This window comes from Bidens hawaiensis, unplaced genomic scaffold (genome assembly GCF_021521415.1).
Source record: "Bidens hawaiensis isolate Kalapana, Puna unplaced genomic scaffold, B.hawaiensis_p1.1 tig00032735_1, whole genome shotgun sequence".
Taxonomy (NCBI): domain Eukaryota; kingdom Viridiplantae; phylum Streptophyta; class Magnoliopsida; order Asterales; family Asteraceae; genus Bidens; species Bidens hawaiensis.
Genome location: NW_027495580.1, coordinates 19,589 through 30,718, shown reverse-complemented (window position 1 = coordinate 30,718; position 11,130 = coordinate 19,589). Strand labels below are relative to the sequence as shown.

At 35.9% G+C, this 11,130-nt stretch overlaps 1 pseudogene across 1 annotated transcript; it reads right to left on the bottom strand.

Annotated features, from left to right (window-relative positions):
• Positions 1–436: 436 nt before the first annotated feature.
• LOC143583950 (AT-hook motif nuclear-localized protein 9-like) lies at positions 437–3,038 on the bottom strand (annotated as a pseudogene). The gene is made up of 6 exons (XR_013144271.1): positions 2,643–3,038; positions 2,383–2,514; positions 2,109–2,118; positions 1,600–1,719; positions 589–757; positions 437–506 (listed from the first exon to the last, which is right to left on the bottom strand). The product of XR_013144271.1 is annotated as an AT-hook motif nuclear-localized protein 9-like (transcript).
• Positions 3,039–11,130: the final 8,092 nt, after the last annotated feature.

The following is an 11,130-nucleotide window of genomic DNA, read 5'->3' as shown; positions in this document are numbered from 1 at the left end:
TCCATTTCTTCTCATTTTTTTTCTCTGTACCAAACACCCCCTAAGTTGAGAAAATTGCAAAGTGCATAAAAAGGAACAAACCAACAAACTGAAATACATATCATTAAAGCTTCAACCGTAACAAAATGACAACATTATCCAACATGAAATATCAAATATCTTCTCATCCTCGTTGATTCTTATTAATAAGCAAAACATGATATCCTTTGCTAAGTTCAAGCAAATTTGTCAAAATGTATCAAGTTTTTCTTGTTGGCCCATTTGAGAAACACGAGACCCAAATGACTTGTTAAGTAAGCCAAGGGTCAAAATGATATTTTTTTTACCCGTTTGAGAGAAAAACACGACACAAGTCGACTCTTGAAGTGGTAAATGGGTCAAAAATACATGTTTTATTTGACCCGTTAGAGATACAAACATGACCCAAATCAGCTCATTAATTAGTTGATGGGTCAACATTGCCTATATTTGACTTCATCAACAAGAATTCCTCTTTTTTCCTTGACCTGAAACAAAAAAGAATGTATAATCATTGTCTTGAAAGACACATAGACTAAACCAAAATGATCTCGATAACCTTGGACAGACTTGGTCAACGAGATGTTAAATGCACTATGGGTTGCATCGGTTGCGTAAGCAACCGCAATACTAATGTTGGCCCGCTTTAATGTGGTTGCATCGCTCACACAGGTCACACCGTCTCCTGTCATTCGATATGTTCCTTCTCTCTTGTGGCGTGTTCGCAATTTCAAGAGTCCTTAAATAAGTAATCGTCATAAATGTTGTAGTTTTTCAATTTTTTTTATCTAATTAGAGTAACACACTTTCTTTTTCACCAATAATAAAAATATTAATGGTTCTAGTTCATGTTTAACACTTTAGTCATCCACCATCTTTGAAACAAGGACGTTAGAATGGCAAGTCAAACTCAGCATCAAAATAAAAGATGAAAGACACAATTACCATCTAGTTTAGTATGATCTTAGCTGTAACACTTAAGTCATCCACCATCTTTAAAACAAGGACGTTGAATGGCAAGTCAAACTCAGCATCAAAATAAAAGATGAAAGACAAAATTACCATGTAGCTTAGTATGATCAGAGCAGTTGACTAAAGCATTTGTGCACACTCTTCAGTTATTTTCCAAATGTTAAATACTCATGACCTGTTATAGTCTGCATATTCTCTACATCTTTATCACAAACACGATTACTCGAATAATCAATTGGTTTCCCCGAACAGAAATATTTATTGTTGTTGATGATTCTATGCCTACATCTCGAATTGGAACCAGTGTTTTAACAGAGGTGCGATTAAGCGAGATTCGACATGCCTTATTCAGAATTAGAGCTTCGATTACCGCCCTACGCGCCATTTTTCAATGGGATTTTTTTATCAGAATTATGATATTTTGACCAAAGTTTTTCTAACGGTTTCCACCTGGAACAAAATAAGATAAAAAAGGTCAATTTAAGATGCCCACACACTGAAATTTGCATTCTGAAATTAGGGGGAAATCAAATTGATAAGCTGTGCCAAAAAATTCAATGAGGGAAACACAAATCTAACTGAATAAAACATGATAGGCGATGAATTTACCACCAATTGCGCTGCCAATCACTTGACCATCATAATTACAAACAGAAATACTAAGACTGCTGGTTCAGTTGCGAGGGCTACCGGCTTCAGAAAGTTGGTAGCAACCCACAACCATAGTGTCTCAAGCCGACCCGACAAAGGAGTTTAGAGAACAATGTAAGAGTTATAATCGACTAACAGGGATCAATTAGCCCAAAACATGTAGGTTATGTTGTATCTTAAACGTGCCAAACAGATGAATAAATTTCTGGCACAACAAGAGCCGAACACGAAATGTGCGGATTTGAGTTTAGAATAATCAGGCTTTGGTCAGTTTCATGTCGAACCCGTTTAGCTAAATGGGTCATGTTCCGAGGTTCGTGACAACCCGGTGGGTTCATGGGTTGACCCTTTTAACCCATTTATTTTTCATTTTACTTTTAAAATGTGTTACGTCATAAGTTAATTTGGTTTGGTATTTTAAACAAAATTTAAAACTTAACGAAGAAATTACCATAAGATTATATTACAACAATGCAACTGTTTTATATGCATTCGTACATTTTCTACTCACAGAAAACATTTTTTTATAAATATTTGTTTATAAAAAGTTTAACAATTGTAGTCTGTAGACAAAAAGTGTTCAGGCTAAGCTAAACCAATCAGTTGTGATCCATGCCAAAAATTTATGTTTGCTCTGTTACCTAACCCGCCCAAATTTCCACCTCTATATTTAAGGCTAGAAAACAGTGCAATAAAAAATTCTAAAATTGCATCAAGATAATTTGTGGTGACTGATTAAACCTCATAAGCAACTGTGCCACCAGAAGCCGTAAATTGGCGTAGCGTCACGGTGGAAACAGAACCGCTGCCTGACAAGACACAGAGAGCCCTTTTCCTTTGTTGTGCGAATGATAATATCTTTTCTGCAACATCCTGTAACACACAAGCTCACAATAAACTTATTACTAAGTTTCAAATTCAAGATTCAAATAAAGTTTCAATCTTTTCCTAGTAATCATAACAAAAGTTGTAAAAATATTGTTCAATTTATTTTCACATACCTCACCAACTGATATATGTATGGTATGAGGTGTGAAAGCCGATCCTGCTGAATTATGCATCCATTCACCTAAACGTCATTTAAACACGAAAACAATGAGGAATTACACAAGGAATAAGACATTATTAAGAAAGTAAAAATTATAAATGATAAAATGCATATCCTCAATCAACACTACACGAGATCCCAAAATTATACCAAATGTAAACTGATCTCCGTTTATATCCATATACTAAAAAAGAAAAAAAGAAGAATTTTTCCGCTAAAATATTTTCAACTCCAAGCATATCCTTTGAAAAAAACCCCTACAACAAAATTTATTGCTAACTCAATTTATCTTCATATGATATTGTTAAATTAATTAGATTGTTCTGTGATAAAAACTTATACACTAACTTAGTTTGTCTTTATACAATACTAATGGCTATTCATAACAATTGATTTAGAACAAGATACAAAAAACTACCAACAAACCAACACATGCATACTCACAATTCATTAAAGTAAAAACAATATAAACAAATCCAACTTATAAAATAAGCATACCAACATTTGCTAGCTGTCGCTTCCTTCCACTACCGCAAGGCCTCCCCCTTTTCTTCATTGGTGTCTGTGTGGTTGAATCAGGTGATGAAGGAATCCCTTGAACTGAAACCCTAAAGAAAGAAAAGTAGTGATTCAAATTGAATGACTAGTGGTGGGAGCATCGATGTAGGATTATATGATTTGATTATGTATGCGTTATAAAGATATTGCCAACAACTATTAAATGAACAATGAATGAATTGATGAACACCGCAGTGAATGGAGAAGGAAAGTCGCCGGAGATGAATTTGAGGTTCTTGATTATGAGTGGAAGGGTTGTATTGTAGTCGCGGACGGGATGGTTAGGATTAATTTGGGGCAATAAATACAATGGCGTTTCAAGAGAGAGACAGTGTAGGAATACGGGCTATTTCTATTATAATTTAATATATATAATCTAATATATATATATAGAGAGAGAGAGAGAAAATGATTCAAATAAAAACAATTGTTTTGTTAGATGTGCGAAAAGACTTTAAAATAAAATACACCACCTGTATAGGACACTATAACATGTAAATAGAAAACTATATAACTTTTAGAAACTACCATTCTCAACCACTAGATTCTAGATCCAATGGTGTACGTATATTCGCATGCTTCTCACAAAGATATTGTTTTATACATTAACCTTACCCTAGTTTAAATGTTGGTTTTAGTAAATTATAAATTTATTATAAGATTTATAATATTTATGATTTTATAAGATAAATAAATCAAATAAATGAAAAATCTCCAAAGAGAATGGGCTGGGGGGGGGGGGTTCTAACCCGCGCCCCTGGCGGTCCAGTAGTTTTAATCAAGGGTTCACCTGCTACTGGGGCATGTGGCAAACTCAGGAAGTAACAAGAAACATAGATTTAATATGGTTAAACGCGAATCCATATTAAGAACAAACCCTAGTAAATCAAATCGATTAAATCTGTTATGTGTTGGATGAATTAACCATAGGGTTAATGTAGTATGAAGGATGACGATCATAACTATAAAATCAATTACCTATTATGCGGCTGATTTGAGGGTTAATCTGATCAAAAATTGGTCGGAAATAACGCGATTATGAACGGGTATCCACAAGCTTCGGCAATGCAATTAGTTTTAGGGTTTTTGACAACGACGATGGTGTGATTATGCAGGCCGGATGAATTTGACTAATACGATTACAAATTAGTATATCACAATACCCCTAACGACGGTTTATAAAAATAGGCAATACATATCGAATATGATTGTTAATTCCAAATTAAAAGAGTCGGTTAGGCCAAATATGGCATGGTAAAATATTTCCCCAAATCAATTTCAAATTAGATGTGAGGATTGTGGTTCAAGCAAATCAAACGGGTCACGGTTACGGGTTTGGTTCATGGATATGGGTTAAACGAGTTATAGGGTTTGGTTAATGGAATTTTTTCTAATTAATAATATAATAATATAACATTATTTTACAAAATGGTCCTCCAAGTTTAGGGATGGAATCAATTTGGGTTTAAAGTTTACTTTAGGGTTGAATTTGAATAATCTAGAAAGTTAATTTATGTATAATAATTAAATATCATAATCAATTAAAAATAAAAATATTAATTACTCAATAACGCGATATTTTTATTGATAAAACCTTCCCGAACATAATTCACGAACATAATTCAGGTCGGGTCGATGGATAAAAATATTATTTGGAAAATACGAGTTGTTACATTTGTTACATTCCTGTGTTACGCTTCCGCATTTACCTATTCGGGTTGTGACAGAAGTTGGTATCAGAGTCATTGGTTATAAAGAACTAGGATGCCCCTTAGGATACACTAATATATAACCGTAGGCTCGATTATCTGTGAGAACAAATAATATTTAATTATATATACTGATGACTTTTGGGATGAATTCGAATGGACAAGTGTGTTCTTATGGTCCGGAACATAATAACGGACTTGCACGTATGAGGGAATTCGGGAAGAAATCAGTGAACATTCAAATAGGTAAAAACTGCAACATTCGTGTATAAAATATAACTTTAATTATATATACATGTATATGAATATTTATCTGTGTTATGTGTATGAATATGTGTACGTATCGAACTGTAATTAATAATATACCCTATTATAATTAATATTATCAAGAAATGTTATTCTTATACTAACCTTTGTGTATAGGGATGTCGAGAGCTGATCAAATACCAACACTATCCAATGAGGAGGAAGAACCAGAAGAAGATCCTGAGGATAATCCAGAAGAAGAAGAAAATGTGGAAATAAATGAAATCGAGGGAGATGACGTGGTTTCGTATGAGGCACCCGTTGATGAGCCTGACTTATCAGGCTATATGTGTGATAGTTATCCCCCTAGGGCATCACCAAGACATGAGACATGAGCAACTAGTGTTTACCACTCACCTACTAGAGCTCCTAGATCTTCCACACCACCATCACTCCATACCCCGGTGACTACTCCCACTCATAGAGCTAGGCAGACTGCCCGTACGAGTGTACCACCACCTGATCGTGCCCTTTCCCCACCTAGATCGACCTATCATAGAGGAGGAACCTCACATGTTCAGGTTACCAAGATACCTCTCCCTACATGGGGTATACCTGCAGCCAGACAGAAACTTCCTCGTTTAGCTGACCTAGCCTGGTTAGTAATGCAATCGATATCGCCGATATATCAGTGATATATCGGTTATCAGTCCATTGGCGATATATAAATCAAAATATCGGTTCAGAATATCGGTACCGATAATATCAACGATATTGGCCGACATTTGATCGATATTGGACTAATATTTGACCGATATATCACCGATATTCCCGATATCAGTGTTTTAGGTCTTAATTATCAAATTTTAGTGTTCAATGTTAGTTTTTTAAGTCTTAATTATCAACTTTTAGTGTTCAATGTTAGTGTTTTAAGTCTTAATCTATTCTTACTTGCTACGATTGTTAGTGTTTTGCAATTTGCAAATGGTTGTTTTGTTAATGGTGGGAGACTATACTGAATTAATAGTATTAAATTGCTATATATATATATGACTTTTACATGATATTAAAATTACCGATATCCCACCGATATTTCACTTCGATAACAGATATCTCAGATATCGGCCCTTGACCGATATCCGATATTTTTCCGCATTAACTGCTTAGTTGGTTAGGAGTATTGACTGATCAGGTAGTAGAACACTCAATAGCTATAGCCACCAATGTACAGAGAAGGTGTGAGCTATATGATTGTATGATGATATACAGTAGGTAGTGATGAACATACAGCGATCCAATGCTTATTCTCGATGGTGTTTGGACAGGGTGACAACTCATTTTTGGGGTTGTAAGGCAGTCAGCCTTAGTGGCTATCTGTGTGTGGTTGTTGTATTATATACATATGGATAAATAGAAACAAGTGGTATAGTTCTGTTGCACATAGTCTTTTGAGATCCCATGCAGCACTCGTACTAGCATGTTGCGCTGACTTGGAGGATGTTTTTGACTATTATTAAAAGCACTGACACTTAGTAGTATAGGTGTCTCTATGTCACCTAGTGCAAACTTTGGTACGCATACTTAAGCACTGGCCTATACCAGGTTAAGCCTATGTGTTGATTTTGGATGCATATGTACAGTAACATTTATGTGTAATACAAATGTGTTCTTTGGCATTTATGTACAGTAACATTTCTGTGTTTATGATTATGATTATCCTGGTAATTTGCTTGATATGATGGGGATGGTACTAATTACTATATATTTGATTATTGTTATAGAATGGCCCCAAAGAAAACTAATACTATATCTGAGGTAGAAGTGGCTGAAATGATTGTCCGACAATTACAAGCAGTGATTACGACTATAGTAGCGCAAGTTACTGCTGGTTTACGTGCAAATACAACTCTTAACAAACCTTCGAGCACCAATACGACCACTAATACTACACCTCCACCGAATACTAATGTAGATACGAACACTACTACCTCGTTAAATGCTAATATAACTGCAAATGTTACTACCCTAGTGAATTCTAATGTTGCTATCAATAATAATAATACTCGACCGACTATTAATGTCACTGGAAACCATAAACCAAACCAAATACCTATAATGTCACGAATACGCCTTCCTCACCGAATGTCAATACTTCAGGTAACGCGAATCCCCCGCGGCGGGAGTGTTCGTTTAAGCAATTTACGTCTTGTAAACCGATAGACTTCAATGGTACCGAGGGACCCAACGGATTGGTAAAATGCATCGAAAAGACTAAGTCCATAATTCATATCAATACCTGTCCACTAGACTATACAGTCAAGTATGCTACTTGAACGTTTGTCGATCATGCTTTAATGTGGTGGAATACAATTATACAAACAAGGGGATAAGAAACAATAAACCGTATGACATGGGCTGAACTCAAAAACCTTCTATTAGAACATTTTTGCCCAAGAAATGAAATCCAAAAGTTGGAACACGAACTTTGGAATTTATACATGAGAGGCGCTGACCATGTTGGGTACACCAATCGTTTTATTGAACTTTCTCGTCTAGTGCCATGGATGGTAACACCTGAAACCAAGCGCATTGAATGCTACATTTGGGTTCTAACACCAGCAGTGAGAAGTATAGTCAATTTGATAGCCCACCCAACCTTAGAAAGTGCTGTAAAACAAGCCAGCGTTGTTACATTCGATCTTACGAGAAGCGTTGTATTAAGAGTACCAGGGGAATCGTTTGGTTTGAAACGAACCGATTATGCATCTAGAGCACAAGTGAAACCACAAAATAAATGAATCCATCTTGCAACTCAGATTTATGCCATGACCAATTCCGACATAAAACAAGATACGTACAAAAGATCGTTGCCGAAATGCGGAAAATGTAATTTACATCATGCAGGTGAATCTCGGACGGCCATATGTCAAAGATGTAGAAAGAATGGGCATTATGCCCCCAAATTGTAGAACTATAATGGATATCGTAAACCAGAAATCTCAAACAACCCAATCTCATCGTCCACAACCGCCTCAACGCCAACCAACCTGACAACAACTCAACCAGCAAACCCCAAATTGAACCTTGGTGCAGTGAGAAGACAAAACCAAGGGCAAGCATCAACTTCCAATCCAGCTAGGGGACGCACTTTCATAATCGGTTCGCGCAAAGCGCGACAAGATCCCATTGTATTTGATACATTCTTAGTTTCTGATCAGTATGCTCAGTCTTTTTTGATATGGGCGCTGATAGATTTTTTGTATATGTTAACTTTTAACATTGGTGAATATGTCGGTTAGTGAACTAATAAATCCTTACACTATAGAACTCGCTAACATAATTCTATAATTGATACCCAAATAGTTCGAAACTGCCATTTTATCCTAAACGAGCAATCCTTCCTTATTGATTTATTCCAAATAGAATTAGGAAGTTTTGATGTGATAGTCGGTATGGACTAGCTATCTAACTATAAGGCAGAACTTGTTTGTAAGGACAAAAACTGTTAGAATTCCTATTTCAGACAATGAAACGATTACTGTACAAGGAGAGAAATCTGGTAATGTACTGCCTCTTGTATCCCTCCTTAAGGTACTAAAGTATTTACGCCAAGGTTGTATGGCGTATTCGGCAAGTGTAACAATTAAGAAACCCGATGAAAAGCATTTGGATGAAATCCCAGTGGTACGATAATATCCTGATATGTTTCCCAATGAATTACCAGGTTTACCACTGACCCGACAAGTTGAATTACGTATTGACCTAACACTAGGAGAAGCTCCCATCGCTAAGGCACCTTACCGACTTGCACCTTCTGAAATGCAAGAACTATCAAATCAATTACAAGTATTATTGGATAGGGGTTTTGTATGACCTAGTTATTCACCTTGGGGAGCACCAGTTTTGTTTGTGAAAAAGAAGGAAAGAATTTTTCGAATGTGTATTGATTACCGGGTGTTGAACAAAGTAACAATTAAGAATAGGTATCCCCTTCCTCAAATTGACGATTTGTTTGACCAACTTTAGGGAGCATAATACTTTTCAAAAATTGATCTTAGATCCGGTTATCACATAGTGAAAATTCGGGAATAAGATGTTCCGAAAACAACCTTTTGAACTCGGTATGGTCATTATGATTTTTTAGTTATGCCTTTTGGGTTAATCAATGCACCAGTAGTATTTATGGATCCCGTGAACCGAGTCTGTAATCTACACCTTGACAAGTTCATAATAGTATTCATTGATGATATTTCAATATATCCGAAAAGTAACGAGGAACATGAGCAGCACCTATCGGTAATTTTGGAATTATTCAGACAGGAGAAATTGTATGCAAAGTTGTCCAAGTGTAAATTTTGGCTGCAAGAAGTGAAATTTTAGGACACAATGTAAACCTACAAGGAATTCAGGTAGATCCAAGTAAAAAAGAAGCTATTAAGAATTGACAAGCGCCTAAGACACCAAAAGAAATTCGCCAATTTCTTGGACTAGCTGGATATTACCGGCGGTTCATTGAAAACTTTTCCAGCATTGCCCAACCTACAACCCTTTCAACTGAAAAAGACCGAATGTATGACTGGGGAGAAGAACAAGAAATGTCCTTTCAACTGTTGAAACAAAAGTTGTGTAAAGCTCCAATATTAAGTCTTCCAGATGGAACTGATGACTTGGTAGTCTATTATGACGCATCTAGTAAAGGTTTAGGATGCAACTGATGCAAAGAAACAAAGTAATAGCATGTGCTTCCTGACAATTAAAAGTGCACCAAAAAATTATACCACTCATGATTTGGAATTGGGAACAGTTATCTTTGCAAAATTTACACGGACCACAAAAGCCTACAACATATATTTGATGGGTGGAACTGTTAAATGACTATGATTGTGAAATTAAATACCATCTAGGCAAGGCCAATATGCCTTGAGCGGAAAGGAAAGAATTAAACCTATGAGGGTATGAGCACTTGAAATGATTGTCCAAAGTAGCCTTACCGAACAGATTCGTATCGCCCAAAATGAAGCCTTAAAAGTTCTCTTGGAAAAAGAAAACTTGTACCAGAACAAGACGAATTTTGAAAAGAAAATTGATGAAATACTTTACTTCAAGAACCGAGTTTGGATTTTGACTCTTCATAACCTTCGTGAATTGATTCTTGATGAAGCTCACAAATCTAAGTATTTTTATTCATCCAGGTACTGAGATGATTGACGTGAAAGAATTTTACCGATGTCCTGGAATGAAAAAGGATATAGCCATCTATGTAAGTAAATGTGCGACTTGTGCTCGTGTTAAAGCTGAATATCAAAAACCTTCGGGAATGTTACAACAACCTGAAATACCATAATGGAAATGGGAACAAATTACAATGGACTTCGTTACAAACCTGCCCAAAACCTTCTAAGGACATAATTCAGTTTGGGTAATTGTAGACCGATTAACAAAATTTGCACACTTCATTCCAATTCGTGACAATTACACTACTGAGAAACTAGCTCGAACCTACATTGATGAAATCATATCTCGACATGGTGTACCACTTTCAATCATTTCTGATCGAGATAGCCACTTTACTTCTCATTATTGGAAAGCTGTGTAAGAAGCTTTGGGAACCCGAATAGACCTGAGCACACCCTACCACCCTCAAACAGACGACCAATCCGAAATAACTATTCAAACTTTAGAAGATTTTTTTCGCGCTTGTGTATTAGATTTGTAAGGGAATTGGGATCAACACCTTCCCTTCATTGAATTATGTTTCAATAATAGCTATTAAGGTAGGATACAAGCGACATCGTATGAAGCATTATATGGGCAGAAATGTAGGTCACCGCTTTGTTGGACGGAAGTGGAAAGCCGATACTCAAGTTACAAGATATGATTTGATTCAGAAAACAACCGATAAAATTTATAAGATTAAACGAAAACTGA